The sequence below is a fragment of the Cibotium barometz genome, chromosome 40, assembly GCF_041138505.1.
Source record: "Cibotium barometz isolate CiBa-2024 chromosome 40, ASM4113850v1, whole genome shotgun sequence".
Classification (NCBI taxonomy): domain Eukaryota; kingdom Viridiplantae; phylum Streptophyta; class Polypodiopsida; order Cyatheales; family Cibotiaceae; genus Cibotium; species Cibotium barometz.
Genome location: NC_141085.1, coordinates 34284161 through 34304943, shown reverse-complemented (window position 1 = coordinate 34304943; position 20783 = coordinate 34284161).

Below are 20783 nucleotides of genomic sequence, written 5' to 3'. Positions count from 1 at the left end.
TGTATATATATATATATATATATATGTATATATATATATATATATTAAAACCCTACCTAGCCACTAAATGCAACTAACATGAATATGTGTGTAAATACATATTTTATTTTTTTATTTTTTTTATTTTTTACTAATTACACAAAAATACTAATTATGCACAAAATTACAAAAATTTAAAAAAAATGCAAGTTACACTAATTATGCAAAAAAAATTACAAAAAATTAAAAAATGCAGATTATGCAAAAAATGTGGACTCAAAATAAAACACATAATTTACAGAATTTTTTCTTTTTTCTTTCTCTTTTTTTTAAAAAAATATTTTTATTGTTTTATTGTTTTTTTTCTTTTTATTTTTATTATTTTTTTTAAAAATGTAAAAAAATTAAAACTAACAAAAAAATAAAAAATAAAAATAATACTAACCTTATCTGCCTTATCACCTCCGGATCGTGCGCCGTTCGCTCCTCCTTCAGCCACCTTATCTGCTGCGGATGCTGTGGATGCCGTCGCACCGACCTCTTCGCCGCCCTCCTTCGCTTCCTCGCCCTTGCTTCCACACCGGCCTCTCTCTACTGCTACAGCCAACCGCCTTTGGCTACAGCTGCTTCTTTTCCTCCTCACTCTCTCTACTGCTACAGCCAACCGCCTTTGGCTACAGCCGCTTCCTTGCCTTCTGGCGTCTTCGCCTTCTCTGCCGGCCAGTTGGCTCCTCCGCCTCCTTCACCTCGCTTACAGCCAACCGTCGCCTTGGCTTCTTTGCCGGCCACTCTACAGCAGCAGCCGCCCTCCTTGCGCCTCTTTCTCTGCTACGTTCAGCGGCCTACCGGCCACCTTCGCATTCGCTTCCCCGGTCCCTTCACAGCTGCCCACCTTCAACGGCCTCCACTTGACCTTCTGACGCCCACGTCAACAATACATGGGCCCACTCCTTCGCCAGCTTTGTGGCCCTTCAGCGAGTGAGCGCCTCAGCCAGTCTCCTTTGGCATTTAGCATTTGGGATTAACATTGGCCTCCGTTGCCATGTTTACTTGAGTCATAATGGTTCAAAACTTCATCTGCCTGTGAATTGTAATTAGGTTGTGGATTCTGTAAAAGTTTGTTGAAAACTGAATAATTAATGCCCACCAAATATCTAGGTGTGAATAATTTTTTACCTTTTCTGACCTATTTGATGCACAAACTGGTATGTCGGCTGTTACTATTGAACATCTGTTCTAGGTGCGTACTAAACCCCGTTCCAATCAGGATCAATTTAGCATATTTTTCGGACAGTCAAATTGGGAGCCGGACACGCCGTGAGCTAAATCTGAAGAGGAAGTCCACGCCTAATGAAAATTAAACCTTCCCATCATCAGTTTCTATGCTTATCTCATAAGCATATGTTCATCTATAGTGGAACTATGTGCATACCAAATTCTGGTCGTTTTCAGAAAACCTAGTCAATTCAACAAGTCAATATACATGTTCCTGGCAGCAGCCAATGTGTAGGAACACCAAAGAGCTATTGTTTGTCCACGCTTGATGAAAAGAGGGGGTAGATGATCTGAGTTGGCTGCATGGCATCACATGTGTAGAAACAAACCCCCAGGCTAGGCACATGTGTAAGATTCCTCCTTCTAGCTTTTGAGAAGTAAAGGTATAAGAATCTCCCCTTCTATTCTTGAAATTATTCTCCCCTCTGAAATAGGAGAAAGATCTTGTTTTACCCTGTTTTGGCTTAGAGAGAGAAAATCCAAAATTGAGATATCTTTGGATATAAAAATCCTCCTAGTGTGTCTAAAATGGATTCCCTTGAAATAGAAGTTCAAAATGAACTTTCCAATGTGCATTTGGAATTAATTGAAAATGTGTATAAAGGAACTTAGCCTAAGGGTCTACATTTTTAGAAATTTTTGGATTATGGTCCAATTAAGGTTCCAATGGGCCAATTGGATTAATCCAAGTGCTGGGATGAGATAACTCCAAAAGAATAAAAGAAAATACCCAAAACTGAGTAAATGCTCACATAAGATGAAGAGTTGACTTAGTACAAGGTTTAATAGTTAAAAATTATGAGATATTACAAAAAAATGAGATATTTTGGAATAATGATGCATTTTTGACACCTTGGTAAAAGGAGAGGGGGACTCTTGAGGTAGGCGCCTATTTCACACATGTGGAAGGGTTTTCAATTCAAAAAAATTATGATATTTTTATCTCTCCTCTCTCCTGGATCAAACCAAATAAAAAAGGGAGCCAAACTGATCCAAATCTTGTCTAAATTGAGTCAAACTGAACCTAGAAAATTCTAGAACACAGTTGGACTTGGTTAGTGACCTTCCTCACCTATAAATAGATCCTTAGTCTTTTGTAAAAAAATTTGTGAGCTATACCATGCCATATTACATTAAAATAATCATATTTTCTATTATCCCTTAAAAATCATCTACTTTTGGAGAGCTTGGAGCTTCTCTCTCTCTTCAACAACTCTTGGAGCTTTCTTCTCAACTTGCTAAACCAATTGATTGGTTGGGGACTTTACTTCTAGAAAAAGAAGCAAGCTAAACCTTGAGGTAAGAAGAAATTTTATGGTTTTTGTTAATATTCTCAAATGATTTCTCTTCTCAACCTCTCTCAAGCTTGAGAAGTTTCTAATTGGTTATTTTAAAATCAAATCAAGCTTTCGCTAAGAATTTTCATGAGTAATCAAGAAAAAGTTAATCTTTATGCTTAATTAGAATGCTTCTTATGTATATCTCTCTCTCCAAAAAGAATAGTCATTCCTATGGCTAATTCTTTAGCAAAAGAATAATTCTCATTGATAAATTCTTATTTCAAAACCAAACTCTAAGCTTGTTAAGATAGTAGATAAGAAAATAATGGTAAATTCTTTTAGATTATTATAAGTAGTTAAAAAACTACTTTAATTGATTCTAAATGTGAAAGAGATAATCCTATCATTTTGGGAAAAGAGGAATAATAGAAATAGCTTAATCTAGTAGAATAATCATAATTAAGTTTATGATTATGGTTAAATTTATGATTTAATTTCATAATTTAGATTTAAGTTTAAGAATAAATCTTCTATCATAATTGTATTACAATGTCTTATTCTTTTTTAAAAAAATTAAAAATTATCAGTAATAGTAGTGAAGCTGTGGGAAAATTTTGCAAAATAATACATATCTTATTTTTATGCATAATGCTAAAAGAGGACTTCCTACCATATTCTAGGATTGGACATCCTATGCAAAAAGAATGATTTTTATCATATTAATGAGAAATAATTTTATAATTATGCATAATTAATTGATTATGAGAAAATAGTAAATTTTGATAAATTTATTTTTATGCAAAAAGAGGAATTCCCATGATAATTGAGATCCAAGTAATTAAATGGTAAAAGAAAAATTTTTGATAAATTTGTTTTATGCAAAAAAAGGAATTCCCATGAGAATTGAGGTCCAAATAATTAAATGGTAAAAGAGGAATTTTTGATAAATTTATTTTATAAAAAAGAGAAATTTCCATGATAATTGAGATCCAAGTAATTAAATGGTAAAAGAGGAATTTTTTATAAAAAAAATTTATGCAAAAAGAGAAATTTACATGTGATAATTGAGATCCAAATAATTAAATGGTAAAAGAGGAATTTTTGATAAATTTATTTTATGCAATATGAATGAAGAGATGAGAATGAGATGTGATGTGATGTAAATGGATGTGGATGTGGATGAGATGAGATGAGATGTGATGTAAATGGATGTGGATGTGGATGTGATGTGATGTAAATGGATGTGGATGTGGATGTGGATGCGGATGTAATGAGATGTGGTGTGGATGTGGATGTGGATGTGGATGTGGATGTGGATGTGGATGTGGATGTGGATGTAATGAGATGTGGTGTGGATGTGGATGTGGATGTGATGAGATGTGGATGGGATGTGATGTGATGTAAATGGATGTGGATGTGAATGTGATGAGATGTGGATGAGATGCGATGTGATATAAATGGATGTGGATGTGGATGTGATGAGATGTGATGTGATGTGATGTAAATAGATGTGGATGTGAATGTGAATGAGATGTGATGTAAATAGATGTGGATGTGAATGTGAATGTGAATGAGATGTGATGTAAATAGATGTGGATGTGAATGTGAATGTGAATGAGATGTGATGTGATGTAAATAGATGTGGATGTGAATGTGAGGAGATGTCATGATATGTGAAAGGATGTGAGATGTGATGAAAATGGATGAGAATGAGATGTGATGTGATAGATATGCATGTAAATGAATGGATGGATGTGGATAGATGTGATTATGAATGAATGGATGGATGTGGATAGATGTGAATGTGAATGAATGGATGGATGTGGATGAATGTGATGAGATGTGAATAGATGTGATGAGATATGGATAGATGTGGATGTGATGTAATGTGGATTAAATGAATGAGATGTGATGTGGAAAGATGTGGACGTAATGTAATGTGGATGGAATGAATGTGATGTGATATGGATGGAATGAATGTGATGTGATAAGGATAGATGTGGATGGAATGTATGTGATGTGATGTGGATGCAATAAATGTGATGGATGTGAATGGGTGTGATGGATGTGAATGGGTGTGATGAGATGTGAATGGATGTAGTGATATTTGAGTGGATGTGATGAGATGTGAATGGATGCGGCGAGATGTGAATGGATGTGAATGTGATGTGATGATATGTGAATGGATATGGTGAGATGTGAATGTGATGTGATGATATCTGAATGGATGTGATGTGTATTAAGATATAGGCCTTGGAGCCTTAGTGAACAAGGGTGTAGAAGGTGTGTGGGTGTGAATGGTCCTAAGGGAGCCACCTAGCAAGCCTATTTAAAGGCACATGCCAAAGGCATTTGTATGAAGCATGAAGCTTAGTTGTATTTTGAGCAACTTAATAAGCAAGAGTCGTTCTTGTATTTTGGGTCTCTCTCCTACACATCTTTTTGATCTAGCATAAGCACCACGTTTTCTCAACATGGTATCTAGAGCTTGGGTAGATTAGGTCTCATCTTGTGTGGTGTAGACTAGGTCATCTTCTATCCCGTTTTTTGTGGATCTAAACCCCTAGCCAGTGGAGGCCTTCCAGCAGCTTGAGGAGGCCAAATCTTGTTGAGGACCCCAGGGCACTCAGATCCATACAATCAATTTGTTGCTTTTGCCTCTCTGAGCAACGGCATTACGACTAGTTCAGGTCGGCACCTATTTTCTACAACGTCGAGGTCGTACAGGCCATCACCGCTTGTGGGCACCATAAGCCTAAGCCATGTTAGGGTTTTTAAATCCCATGTCCTAAGGGCTTAGACTCCCAAATCTCAGCCCTAATGGTGGCCTGACGAGCACACAACAAAGAAAAAAACTAGGCTGCTCCTGTGTTTTTGCCATGAAAGCTTCTTCAAAAGCTTAATAATAGTGTTTTTAAACACTAATAATGTTATTAAACACTAATGATGCAATTAATCCATCAAAGGAGGAGGTCTTTAACACTAAGGAGGCTCTTCTTCATCAGTATTTGAGGTCGGGCACACACTATAAGTGCCACATTATAAGTCTTTATCACCAACCCGCTTCTATGCTTACCTTGGCAAGCTTCCAAGGAGAAATGGTGCAACCACCATAAGCCATTGTCTTCATCCCATAAGCCAAAGAGGTTGAAGTTTGCTGGTTTTTCATCATCAAACTCAGTTCCTTGAGTGGTTTAAAGGGCACATGTACACTAAGTGCTCATCTCTAATGTTTTTGTGTATCACCCTTGAGGCTCTTGTTTGTAAGAAGCATAGCCATGTCATAAGCCATATGCTCTCATTTCCCAAGCCCAAGGCATGTTATTCTGCTACATACTCAGCATTTTCATCTTCTAAGATGAGTTTTAAGATTGAGCATAGCATCTCTAAGTGCTCTACCTTGTTGTTTGTCATGTTTTTGATAAACATTTCTTGGTATTGTCTTTGTAAGAGGCATAGGCAACATTATGAGCCATGCCCTCACCTTATTGAGCCAAGAAAGATGTACCTTATTGGTTTGAGCATTTACCTCAGCCACTTACTCACTTTCATTAAGCTTGTACTTTCAAACCCTAATGGGTATCATGTAACCAACATGCACAAAAGCTCTTGTTGTAATTATGGAGTAGACACTAACCTTGACCAATCTATAAGGCAAGTGATAAGACCCTCCCTTTCCCTTTCCCATATAAATCTACCTCATAACCATTACTCTAAGGAATGCCCTCATTGCCCATGGAGGAGGTATGGTATGCAGAGAGGCATCAAGCATGTTGAAGGAACATCTATGTGCAAACCACTTAAGCAAGGGTGGTAGCCTTGTGTTGATCATTGTGTGAGAATGGTTGTGGAAAGCATGTGGAAGCAATGGCATGTATGTCCAAAGCATGTCAACTACAAGAGGTCAAGCAAGCACAAAGAGTGGGGTGCACCATCATTAAGGTATACATTTTCATCGACATAAAATAAAGACTTAGATGGCATCATTGTATTAGCCTCTAAGGCTTTAGGAACATAGTTGTAAGTCCTAGGTAACAACACCACCATGAACATTCTTGTAAGCCTAATGTTATAAAGGCCAGTTTTTTTTTTCATATGTCCAATACCACCCATTCCAAGCACATTTTTTCATGGCTGGTATTGAGGGGGGGTATTAAGATATAGGCCTTCGAGCCTTAGTGAACAAGGGTGTAAAAGGTGTGTGGGTGTGAATGGTCCTAAGGGAGCCACCTAACCCTAGGCCCTAACCCTAGGCCACTAGCAATCCTATTTAAAGGCACATGCCAAAGGCATTTGTATGAAGCATGAAGCTTAGTTGTATTTTGAGCAACTTAATAAGCAAGAGTCATTCTTGTATTTTGGGTCTCTCTCCTCCACATCTTTTTGATCTAGCATAAGCACCACGTTTTCTCAACAATGTGATGTGAATATGATATGATGAGATGTAAATGGATGTGAATATGATGTGATGAGACGTGAATGGATGAGATATGATGTGAACGGATGTGATGAGATGTGATGTGAATCGGGGTAGATGGGAATGGATGAGATGTGATGTGGATATGGGTAGATGTGAATGGCTGAGATCGATGAGGATAGATGTGATGAGATGTAATATGATGTGATTCGATATGATTGGATGAGATGTAATATGATGTGATTCGATGAGAATGGATGAAGGACGATGGTAATATGATGTGGATAGATGTGATGAGATGTAATATAATGTGATTGGATGAGAATGGATGTGATTGGAAATGTGAATTGATGGTAATATGATGGTAATATGATGTGGATAGATGTGATGAGATGTAATATGATGTGGATAGATGTGATGAGATGTAATATGATGTGATTGGATAAGAATGGATGAAAGACGATGGTAATATGATGTGGATAGATGTGATGAGATGTAATATGATGTGATTGGATGAGAATGGATGAAAGACGATGGTAATGCATATGATTGGATGTGGAATAGGCAATGTGAATTGATGTAGAAGAATTAGGAATATCGAGAAACGATGTGGAACAATGTGGAAAGATGAGAGTTCATTAGAAACTATATTTATGACCTATTTTTAAATGACTGTTTTATGTCAAGAATGCTAGTGAAGCATTTTGACCTTCTTGTGAATGAGATCCTGGGGGGGGAGACCTAAGGGATAAAGTTGCAACAGCTAATGGAGAGTCAATGGAAGACGTCTCGCGTAGCAAAGTCGGCTGAGGTCTTGACCAGCCTCGATTTGATTTAAATGGTGAGCTTCCGGTACGGTGGATGAGGGATGTTTCCGAAATGGGGCCATCTTGGACGTTGTCTTGTGAGGGCTTGTTGCTGTCTCGCGATCCAAATGCTCCTGCGAAGGAGCCTAGAGGGTGCTGACCATACGGTGCTCGGGCTCTGGGTCCCCGAAGATACCCACATGTGCATCGAGGAAGAAAATGAAACAAGCTGTTAGAGTTGTTTTCTGAGATTGCGCATGGATTTAGTTGATTGGCCTTGCTGGTCCTCAGCGGATGAGTCCATGGCTCTTTTATATGGATCTGTTGGTTGATCTTGCTGATCTTCAACGGAGAGTCCATTTGGATTTTCATAAGTGAATATATTTTCGGGTACTATGAGCTAGGAAATATTGAAAAGGACCCTGAGTGGACAGGTGGTGAGCGTTCTGGTTGCCAATGATTGCATAGGTACATCGATTTGGAAATTAGAATTCAACCTGGATATTTTGGAGGATTATGATCAGTGATACTATGGTTTTATTAAAAGATTGTTTTAAAGACAGTCGAATTTGTCAAACATGCAATTTCATATTGGGTGTGTAAGTGGTATGACTATCTTAAAGTTTGCTTGAAGCGCCGACTAAGGGGCCTGGGAACTCTTTTCCCTGGTACCCAGGACAAAATCTAACCAAATTCCTAAATGGATCCTATCACTACAGTGGTTGGATGGGGTTAGGCTGGATTGATGGATCCCTGAAATGAGTCTCAATTCTGTTATGTTACGATAGAATGAAGTAAATCCCAGATAGTCCTTGTTCTAAGGAAAAGAAGCAACGGCTGTGCCTCTGATGAGGAAAAAAGCATTGGTCTCTATGATCCAAGTGCAAGTCTCTTCCTTGATCTAACCATGTGACTTACGGGTTCGCGGTCGGATTAGTTTGCTTAGTTAAAGCTCTTGACTATGTTAGAATTAAAATATCCTAGAAGAATTGCCTGTGCTTTCTGGGTGAGGGAAGTTTTTCCGGGTTCGGTTTTGGAAGAATTGAGGGATTAGTCTCTTATCTGGATAACCATGGGCAAGGCCCCGAGTGAGAGGCTCTACCCTATGCAAGAAGTGCTACTTCCCATTGCTAGCACCCCCGAATTCGTTGCATGGAGGGGGTGGGGATCTTTTAACATGCCAAATCTTGAATCATTCTGAGCAGGTACTACTATTTTTCCAAGCTATTTAAACAGGTTGAGAAGCCATGTTTCACTAGATACATTCCCTTGTAGAAAGTTATTCACATCTAGTAGAAGGACGGCCTTAACAATATCAAAATTAGATGGAGTTGAATATGTAAGTTTATCCCAACTCAAACTAGTCTTGTGCCAAATATCAACTTCATTGAACATCCTAGGGTTGGTGTTGTCCTAATAGTCCCTTACACTGACATCCAAATTTTACAAAATGAGTCTAAAATTAGTGAATATGTGGTTCAATGCTTAGGCCATGTCAGATTCACATGAGATTTCACAATTTTATTCCCCAATGCAGGGAGATGCCTCGTATCAGGTTTTGATCACAGTGGATATGATCAGATGCTATTTTTAGCTAGTCATCACAGATAAAAAGATGTTCCCAGCAGGTAGTTTGCTTTCTTTAATATTCATGGAATTAGGTAAAATCTTACACATAGCATCTACCAAAAGTACATAGAAGCCCATACTCCGGTCTTGAGTCATTTGGACAAGTGTAAGATGCTAAAAATAGAAAGTTTAATTTTTGAGCCAGTAAAAGGGCAGTTTCTCAATGTAGGAAGCCTCTTGATGAAATTGTATGTGTTGTAAACAACTAGACACCTCCTACAATAGGTATACAATGTGGATATCAAATCTTGTCCAATTTGGACAACCATATATAGGTATGTCAAAGTTTCATTGGCCTCTCAGTGATGAATACTACAAGGTGAATTTTGACAAAAACTTCAATCATGGCGAACTGCCTATCCACACCTGGTCTAGAGAGGCCCTTCTACATCACCTCAGATGCTAGCAAGGCTTCATATATTGATTGTTGGAAGTTGTACAAACTAGTAGCAAATCAAAACTCCTATTAATAAGCAGACAAAGGTAAGTAAAATTTTCAGCACCTGAAAGTACCCCCTCTGCAAAGATAGGGGCATTGAGTCATGACAACCAAAAGTTATTTACGATTGCTACTTTTAGCAGTTTTCCACAGGTTTGAATTACATGCTGAACCTGCCTAATATTGAATATTACTCAACTCTGATGCTTACAAAATAGAGATATCAACCAGTAGTAGGTTTATGTGGCAATATTCATTATTGTGCAAAAAATCAGGCATCTAGGCTAGTGATCTATCCACGCTTGATGAAAAAGTTACCTTCTAGATGCCAGAATCCTGCTAGAGCCTGTACACATATTTTTTGATGTCTAACCAATAGGCATATCAAATCTAGCATTGTTTGGATACTTTTTAGGCATACCAAAGTTGGCCCAGCACACAATTTTCACATCCAGCCTTCAAGAGCTGGAAAGTTGTTTACACCCAGCTTGGAAATGGTCTTATGGTACTCAAATGTTGAGGAGTTTCTTCAAAGGCCTCATTCATGTTGGAACCTACAAGAATATCAAATTTGAAGTCTTTTGGAGTGGTTTCAGTTGACCAACCAAATCAATTAAGCACTTTTTACACTATGCACATGCAATAGACTACGAACCTGCCTAATATTGAATATTACTCAACTCTGATGCTTACAAAATAGAGATATCAACCAGTAGTAGGTTTATGTGGCAATATTCATTATTGTGCAAAAAATCAGGCATCTAGGCTAGTGATCTATCCACGCTTGATGAAAAAGTTACCTTCTAGATGCCAGAATCCTGCTAGAGCCTGTACACATATTTTTTGATGTCTAACCAATAGGCATATCAAATCTAGCATTGTTTGGATACTTTTTAGGCATACCAAAGTTGGCCCAGCACACAATTTTCACATCCAACCTTCAAGAGCTGGAAAGTTGTTTATACCCAGCTTGGAAATGGTCTTATGGTACTTAACTATCTATCCATGCCTGGTAATACAAAGCGTTAAGTCATTGTGGATCAGTCTGATGTGTTTTCAGGTAGCTAGAAAGGGGTATCTGACATTGTTTTCACATTCAAGCTAGGAAAAGCACATAGATGTCCATGCCTAGTATTTTCTACCCCTTCCACACACTGAAATGATGCGTGCTCATGTACATAGGTCTACAGCTTTGCAGACTACATGAATACCAAATATGGAGGCAATCTGATAATGTATTGTGACCTAACTAGCATATTTTCATGAAATGGGTAGTGGGAACAAATTTGAGGCACACAAGCCTATTAGCTTGTCCACGCCTGGTCAAATGATGGGCATGGCATCATCTGTTGGTTGTGCTAGCTGGGATATATTGAAGTTATACTATGGACTTGCCATATACTAAATTCATTAAGTTTTTGACAATATTGTCTATGTTTTCAGACATGAGGAACATGCCATCTGGCAAAGGGGCATCTGGCAAAGGGGTGCATGGTTGACCAATAAGCACAACAGTTGTTTACACCTGGCCATTTACACCTCGCCAGTACGAGACCTTATATTTATCCAAATGCTAGAATATTATGCAGAGCCATGTAACTAGGTAGATTTCATAGGACTACCAAGTTTGGTTGCATTTTTGGACACGTGAGGTTAGTCTAACCACTTCCTAGGCCCTATCTAGGAGATCTAACAACAACTGAAGAAAATGAAAATTAGTCATCATGGCCAACAGTCTGTCCACGCCTGGTACAAAATGGGCCTTTTGCATGTTAGTTTGTTGCAGGCCTCTAACTTGCTAATCTTTATATAGCCGACTACATGCTGAACCTGCCTAATATTGAATATTACTCAACTCTGATGCTTACAAAATAGAGATATCAACCAGTAGTAGGTTTATGTGGCAATATTCATTATTGTGCAAAAAATCAGGCATCTAGGCTAGTGAGCTATCCACGCTTGATGAAAAAGTTACCTTCTAGATGCCAGAATCCTGCTAGAGCCTGTACACATATTTTTTGATGTCTAACCAATAGGCATATCAAATCTAGCATTGTTTGGATACTTTTTAGGCATACCAAAGTTGGCCCAGCACACAATTTTCACATCCAGCCTTCAAGAGCTGGAAAGTTGTTTATACCCAGCTTGGAAATGGTCTTATGGTACTCAAATGTTGAGTAGTTTCTTCAAAGGCCTCATTCATGTTGGAACCTACAAGAATATCAAATTTGAAGTCTTTTGGAGTGGTTTCAGTTGACCAACCAAATCAATTAAGCACTTTTTACACTATGCACATGCAATAGGCAAAAGCCGAGTCATCATGGCTAACTATCTATCCATGCCTGGTAAAAACAAGGGTTTACCATGGTCAAAATTTAGCAAGGTCATGCACATCAGCTCTTCATACACACTACCTTAGGCATACAAAGCGTCAAGTCATTGTGGATCAATCTGATGTGTTTTCAGGCAGCTGGAAAAGGGTATCTGACATTGTTTTCACATTCAAGCTAGGAAAAGCACATAGATGTCCATGCCTAGTATTTTCTACCCCTTCCACACACTGAAATGATGCGTGCTCATGTACACAGGTCTACAGCTTTGCAGACTACATGAATACCAAATATGGAGGCAATCTGATAATGCATTGTGACCTAACTAGCATATTTTCATGAAATAGGTAGTGGGAACAAATTTGAGGCACACAAGCCTATTAGCTTGTCCACGCCTGGTCAAATGATGGGCATGGCATCATCTGTTGGTTGTGTTAGCTGGGATATATTGAAGTTATACTATGGACTTGCCATATACTAAATTCATTAAGTTTTTGACAATATTGTCTATGTTTTCAGACATGAGGAACATGCCATCTGGCAAAGGGGCATCTGGCAAAGGGGTGCATGGTTGACCAATAAGCACAACAGTTGTTTACACCTGGCCATTTACACCTCGCCAGTACGAGACCTTATATTTATCCAAATGCTAGAATATTATGCAGAGCCATGTAACTAGGTAGATTTCATAGGACTACCAAGTTTGGTTGCATTTTTGGACACGTGAGGTTAGTCTAACCACTTCCTAGGCCCTATCTAGGAGATCTAACAAAACAACTGAAGAAAATGAAAATTAGTCATCATGGCCAACAGTCTATCCACGCCTGGTACAAAATGGGCCTTTTGCATGTTAGTTTGTTGCAGGCCTCTAACTTGCTAATCTTTATATAGCCGACTACGAACCTGCCTAATATTGAATATTACTCAACTCTGATGCTTACAAAATAGAGATATCAACCAGTAGTAGGTTTATGTGGCAATATTCATTATTGTGCAAAAAATCAGGCATCTAGGCTAGTGATCTATCCACGCTTGATGAAAAAGTTACCTTCTAGATGCCAGAATCCTGCTAGAGCCTGTACACATATTTTTTGATGTCTAACCAATAGGCATATCAAATCTAGCATTGTTTGGATACTTTTTAGGCATACCAAAGTTGGCCCAGCACACAATTTTCACATCCAGCCTTCAAGAGCTGGAAAGTTGTTTATACCCAGCTTGGAAATGGTCTTATGGTACTTAAATATCTATCCATGCCTGGTAATACAAAGCGTCAAGTCATTGTGGATCAGTCTGATGTGTTTTCAGGCAGCTAGAAAAGGGTATCTGACATTGTTTTCACATTCAAGCTAGGAAAAGCACATAGATGTCCATGCCTAGTATTTTCTACCCCTTCCACACACTGAAATGATGCGTGCTCATGTACACAGGTCTACAGCTTTGCAGACTACATGAATACCAAATATGGAGGCAATCTGATAATGTATTGTGACCTAACTAGCATATTTTCATGAAATGGGTAGTGGGAACAAATTTGAGGCACACAAGCCTATTAGCTTGTCCACGCCTGGTCAAATGATGGGCATGGCATCATCTGTTGGTTGTGCTAGCTGGGATATATTGAAGTTATACTATGGACTTGCCATATACTAAATTCATTAAGTTTTTGACAATATTGTCTATGTTTTCAGACATGAGGAACATGCCATCTGGCAAAGGGGCATCTGGCAAAGGGGTGCATGGTTGACCAATAAGCACAACAGTTGTTTACACCTGGCCATTTACACCTCGCCAGTACGAGACCTTATATTTATCCAAATGCTAGAATATTATGCAGAGCCATGTAACTAGGTAGATTTCATAGGACTACCAAGTTTGGTTGCATTTTTGGACACGTGAGGTTAGTCTAACCACTTCCTAGGCCCTATCTAGGAGATCTAACAACAACTGAAGAAAATGAAAATTAGTCATCATGGCCAACAGTCTGTCCACGCTCGCCTGGTACAAAATGGGCCTTTTGCATGTTAGTTTGTTGCAGGCCTCTAACTTGCTAATCTTTATATAGCCGACTACATGCTGAACCTGCCTAATATTGAATATTACTCAACTCTGATGCTTACAAAATAGAGATATCAACCAGTAGTAGGTTTATGTGGCAATATTCATTATTGTGCAAAAAATCAGGCATCTAGGCTAGTGATCTATCCACGCTTGATGAAAAAGTTACCTTCTAGATGCTAGAATCCTGCTAGAGCCTGTACACATATTTTTTGATGTCTAACCAATAGGCATATCAAATCTAGCATTGTTTGGATACTTTTTAGGCATACCAAAGATTTCATAGGACTACCAAGTTTGGTTGCATTTTTGGACACGTGAGGTTAGTCTAACCACTTCCTAGGCCCTATCTAGGAGATCTAACAACAACTGAAGAAAATGAAAATTAGTCATCATGGCCAACACTCTGTCCACGCCTGGTACAAAATGGGCCTTTTGCATGTTAGTTTGTTGCAGGCCTCTAACTTGCTAATCTTTATATAGCCGACTACATGCTGAACCTGCCTAATATTGAATATTACTCAACTCTGATGCTTACAAAATAGAGATATCAACCAGTAGTAGGTTTATGTGGCAATATTCATTATTGTGCAAAAAATCAGGCATCTAGGCTAGTGATCTATCCACGCTTGATGAAAAAGTTACCTTCTAGATGCCAGAATCCTGCTAGAGCCTGTACACATATTTTTTGATGTCTAACCAATAGGCATATCAAATCTAGCATTGTTTGGATACTTTTTAGGCATACCAAAGTTGGCCCAGCACACAATTTTCACATCCAGCCTTCAAGAGCTGGAAAGTTGTTTATACCCAGCTTGGAAATGGTCTTATGGTACTTAACTATCTATCCATGCCTGGTAATACAAAGCGTCAAGTCATTGTGGATCAGTCTGATGTGTTTTCAGGCAGCTAGAAAAGGGTATCTGACATTGTTTTCACATTCAAGCTAGGAAAAGCACATAGATGTCCATGCCTAGTATTTTCTACCCCTTCCACACACTGAAATGATGCGTGCTCATGTACACAGGTCTACAGCTTTGCAGACTACATGAATACCAAATATGGAGGCAATCTGATAATGTATTGTGACCTAACTAGCATATTTTCATGAAATGGGTAGTGGGAACAAATTTGAGGCACACAAGCCTATTAGCTTGTCCATGCTTGGTCAAATGATGTGGGCATGGCATCATCTGTTGGTTGTGCTAGCTGGGATATATTGAAGTTATACTATGGACTTGCCATATACTAAATTCATTAAGTTTTTGACAATATTGTCTATGTTTTCAGACATGAGGAACATGCCATCTGGCAAAGGGGCATCTGGCAAAGGGGTGCATGGTTGACCAATAAGCACAACAGTTGTTTACACCTGGCCATTTACACCTCGCCAGTACGAGACCTTATATTTATCCAAATGCTAGAATATTATGCAGAGCCATGTAACTAGGTAGATTTCATAGGACTACCAAGATTGGTTGCATTTTTGGACACGTGAGGTTAGTCTAACCACTTCCTAGGCCCTATCTAGGAGATCTAACAACAACTGAAGAAAATGAAAATTAGTCATCATGGCCAACAGTCTGTCCATGCCTGGTACAAAATGGGCCTTTTGCATGTTAGTTTGTTGCAGGCCTCTAACTTCCTAATCTTTATATAGGTGACTACCCACACATCAAACCTTGGGTTAAAAGGACATATCTAATATGTTTAACATGGTTGTTGATATAGGCTCTAGGCATAGATTAACAAATTATCTATTACTTTCTCATCAGATGTCCACACCTGCTTATTTGAATATGCAGATGGATTCAATTAGGTATAGGGTCTGAGGACAAAAGTATGCGAACATCCTACAATTACACTGTGTCAAAAATCTACAACTATTCTGACCAGTCGAAGCTGCTATAAATAGTAATTCAGTGAAACCAGATCTGCTTTGGAGGATAACAAAGAAAACTACCCTGGAAGCAAAAACCTATTCACAACTATGTGATCGATGGCTCAGCATACATCCACGATGCTCGTACAGATTTGTATGAAAGATATCCATACAACAACCTACAAATACACAAAATATCACATGCCATTGGCTACGATTAAGGCATTCTCAAAGCTGCTAAAGTCATGCCCAGACACACTTGGACAACATCTGCAAACCACAACCAAACCAAAACCTGGCCATGTTTACACCTGGTAAATTGAAGATACTAATGGAGTCAGATGGATACAAGATTGTGTACCACAAAACAATTCAACATGACAAATGATCCTGCCAAATCTTATCGAATTCTGACCACTGGCCGACTTTATAAGACTGTAAGCTCAATTTGGTATTTTTTAGCCTATCTTTGGGGATCAATGATGGAAATTAATGTTTTTCAAGCTTAATTTATGGCCTTCTTTCACTTCCCACTCTTTGATTGATTTTTGCATTGTTTTTGGCTAATTTTCAGTAATTTTAGCTATTTTACTTAATTTTTGGTATTTTTGCATGTGAGTTGAGATTATTATCATAAATTACTCAATAACTAGCAAAAATAAAGTAGTCGGCTGCTTCCCTTCACCCTGCCTATGCATCTTTGCATACTTTTTTCCCTCAAACACTTGAGTTCTTCCCTCTACTGAGTCTAGAATCCTCGTAGCTTGCCGACACACTATGCATGGCTGCATACTGTGACTTTTGAAGATTCTCGACCTAGATCTTGCATAGAGAAAATCTATTTTCTTCTTCATTCTCCTCAACCCTGAATAGCAAAACTAATTTGTATCAAATTGCGGACTTGGTAAGCCACTTACCGGATTTAAACTCTCTTTTGTATATTTTACTCACATAAAACTGAAATTTTCTCTTGATTTCAATCAAAGCTTTTGGGCTACACCTAAACCTAAACTAATTATCAATTCTCAGTATATTTTCAGCCTTGTTGATGCTTTGTGATCTACTGTTGCCTTTGATTAGCTATTTTCTCTGAAATTCTATGCAAAAATATGTTTTTTCGCCAAAACTTAAGTTGAATCGCATTAATTATTGTGTTTTGATTTCAAATTCATGGCTGGTCATTGTAGATTAATTATATGTAATTTTTAGATCCTAAATTTGCATATTCTAATCATAATTACAATGTAAAGCAAATATGGGGAGGTTCTGCCAAAAAATTTTAGATTTCGGGAGAGCTTGTGAATTCACTAGAATTTAAAAATTCTAGCAATACATGACCGGAATGATTCAAGATTTGGAATGACAATCCATTATCATATTCCACACAGGAATGCACAACCTTGTCCCTATCTACGACCATTGGATCCTTTCAACCTCACGATCCTCACTGTCTTCACTAGTTTAGCCTCTTCCAAGGTCTTGAGGTTTCTGCTTCTTCAGCCCATTGGGTGGTGTCAAGCCTTCTTGTGTCCTCTACTCCTCCACTTTGCAAAGTTTTTAAGATAATTGTATCTTCTTCCACCTGTTTTCCCTTTCCTTTATCAATTGTAGCTTTTGTTCCCTTGTCCTGTTGTGGATTTCCTTAGAAATTTCTCCTACTCGGCTTTCTTCCTATGTTGGATTTTCCATCCTGGGAGTTGGTATAATCTGTATCATCCCTAAAAAGATGCCGCACCATATCATCAAACACTTCCTCTTCCATGACGTCGTGGGGGTGCAGGGCTATTGTCATCCCTTTCCCACTCATCTCTGACAATAGATCTCGAAGCTCCAGCATCATCTCGTCGACAATTTGCATGCTCTCGCCGAGCATAGGGCACCATGTTAGGATGTGGTACTGCATCTTGCTCCAATTAGAGTATATATATTAACAGCTCCCTTAATTTGGACACTATGAGTCATTTGGATACTATCAATTTACATCTACTCACCTCTAAACTTGTTTGATTCCATTATCCATACATGGAGATTTGATTCAAGGTAATCGTGTTTTTATGAATGCTTTCTTGCTTGATTGTTATGTATGTAAAGAGTGGATGGTGTTATTCTAGCTTCTCTTCTCCTCTCCCTTCTCTTATTTTCCTCTCAAGATCCCTCTTGCATGCACATTGGCATTGACTAGAGGTAGAGATCTCCATAGCTCCCTTCTTCTTTGCTCATTACCACCTAGATTGTGGATCTCCACTTGGGTGACACAAGTGGTGGTCCCTAGCAGCCTCATATCGAGGAGTTAACCCTTATTAGGCTTAGCAAAATGCAAGTCTCCGAATTGACCCTTGTATGGCTTCATTCTCTTCTTCTCTCCCTGTCTTGTGCAAGGTAGTATGTTTTGGTTAACAAGGTCATATGAAATAATTCTAGCCCAAAATTTGAGACATCAGTTTTTTTTTGCCTTCCTCTCAATTATGGAGTGCTCATGAACAAATTTGGTCTCGAGGCACCCACAAGAAGCAACTATATGCTTTTCACCACATACACTCTACAAGTCCAAGGACCTATCAAGTGCAGAGGACCCAGATTGGGAGAGATTATGCCTCAGAAGAGCAAATTGTTTGTTTTGGTCACAAGATCGTAAGTTTAATAGAATTAAGACCTAGGGGATCATTTGGACCACCCTGACTCAAGACTTAGAATTTGGCAATAAAAACGATCTCTGAAATAGAAAAAAAAAATTTCTACCTGATCCTCTGAAAACCAAGTAATATCAACACAGGGTGCCACCTTGGTCACAAAATTAGCTTTCTTTATGTACCTGTGAAAAATGCCTATTAATTTTTTACCATTGTTTCAAAGAAAATACAATTTAAACCAAAAAAACAAAGAAAATAGAAAAATGCTATTCTTGGGCGAGAGAATGATGCTATCAGGAAATGAGGGTGTTTGGTGAGTTTTTGGAGAGTCTCACCACTCTCAATCCTATGCGTAATCTTTCTTTATTTTATCCTACTAGTGGCCTATAAATTACACACCATATCTCAGGAGAGACCTTGGGATCCCATATCTCAAGAGAGACCTTGGGATCCCACACCTAATCCTCTATCTAGTCCATCGATTTTAAAACACATGTGGAACTAAAACTAGACACCGCTAGAATGCTATGGACTCAGTAACTCAGGTGAGTGCTCCCCAATAACAGTTCCATTGTTGGGATCATTGTATACAATCAGGAGCCACACACACATATAACCAACAGATTTTCAAGCTCTTGAACCCGTTTAGCACATGGAAGCAACCATGAATGCTCATGGGAGTCAACATAAACACAATAGCAATCTTCCTTGAGCTCAATCTCTATCAATCTAACACACAAACTCAAGAAGAGTGTATCAATGGGCCAATGATTCCTCTCCTCAATCCAATTCAACTGATATATCCACTCAATCCAATTCAATTGATATATCCACTCAATCTATCAACTCAATCCACGTGCAAGCAAACACTCTACTCCATCAAGTACATGAATTACTCAATGTAATCAACACACACAAGATGAGGAATGCACACACACAAAGGGAGAGCTCATATCCTTCTTAATACTTACACACACAAGCATGCATAAACAAGAGAATCACACGAATATTATCCACACACATGCACGCACACACACACACACTCTTGAGATTAGAGAAAGAGAGAGTAACACTGTTGCGAGCAAAATAGGTAACTGACAAGGGTTACCTAAAAATATTCCCTCCCAAAATGCGTAAAATCTCAAAAATGGCTTAAAAACATAGTTTTTTAAAAACACATCTAGAATTCCATGTATACATTTAAAAATTACATGAATTTTGCTAATTTTTTCAAGATTTTGAATACGTGTGACCTTCGTAGATTTATAAATTGTTGTTGTTTGTGACATAAAAATAAACTTGACTTACAAAATGGCATAGGAGTCTACACAACTTAAAGAAATATCAATATTTTTTAAATAAAAATTCATTTTATATATTTCATAAATGTAAGACACTTTTTTTAATGGACTAGACACTTTTTTTAATGGACTAGACACTTTTTTTAAAGGACTTTCTTGGGACAAATTCTACCACTATGCATAAATATGCACATTATTTCACAAGCACTCAAAAAATATTAGAATACATAACATTATAAGCTCCATAAATTATGAAAAATTCTACAAACATCCTTGAGTCTATTTCTAGACCCAAATAGCAAAGCCTTTAGTATATATTTACCTTGATAGTTTGCATGATATAATTATTTGCTCTATTATTTATAAGCAAGTAGTGGGCATGATATACAATCAATGCTAAGAGTTTAAAGAGGCCAATTTATAGGTGTGCAAAGGTAGACTTATATTCATATATATATGTAGAATATGGTAACTATGGATGCTCTGAGTAAACCTAAACATGTTAAAAGAGTAAAAAACTGGAAAAAAAAATTTCATCAGGACAATTTTAGAGGCAGACATCCTATAGCCTTTGGGTGTAAATTTCGACCCATGTAGGCATTTTTTGTCATGAAGGAAATTCTTGTTATACAATATGGATAATGGTAATAGGGAAGAAATTGTAGTCTATATCATGTACATATGTGGTGATGGTGGTAAAAATTCATAATATGCATATGTTGATGTTTGATCCAGATAGCCATTATCATGAATGTAG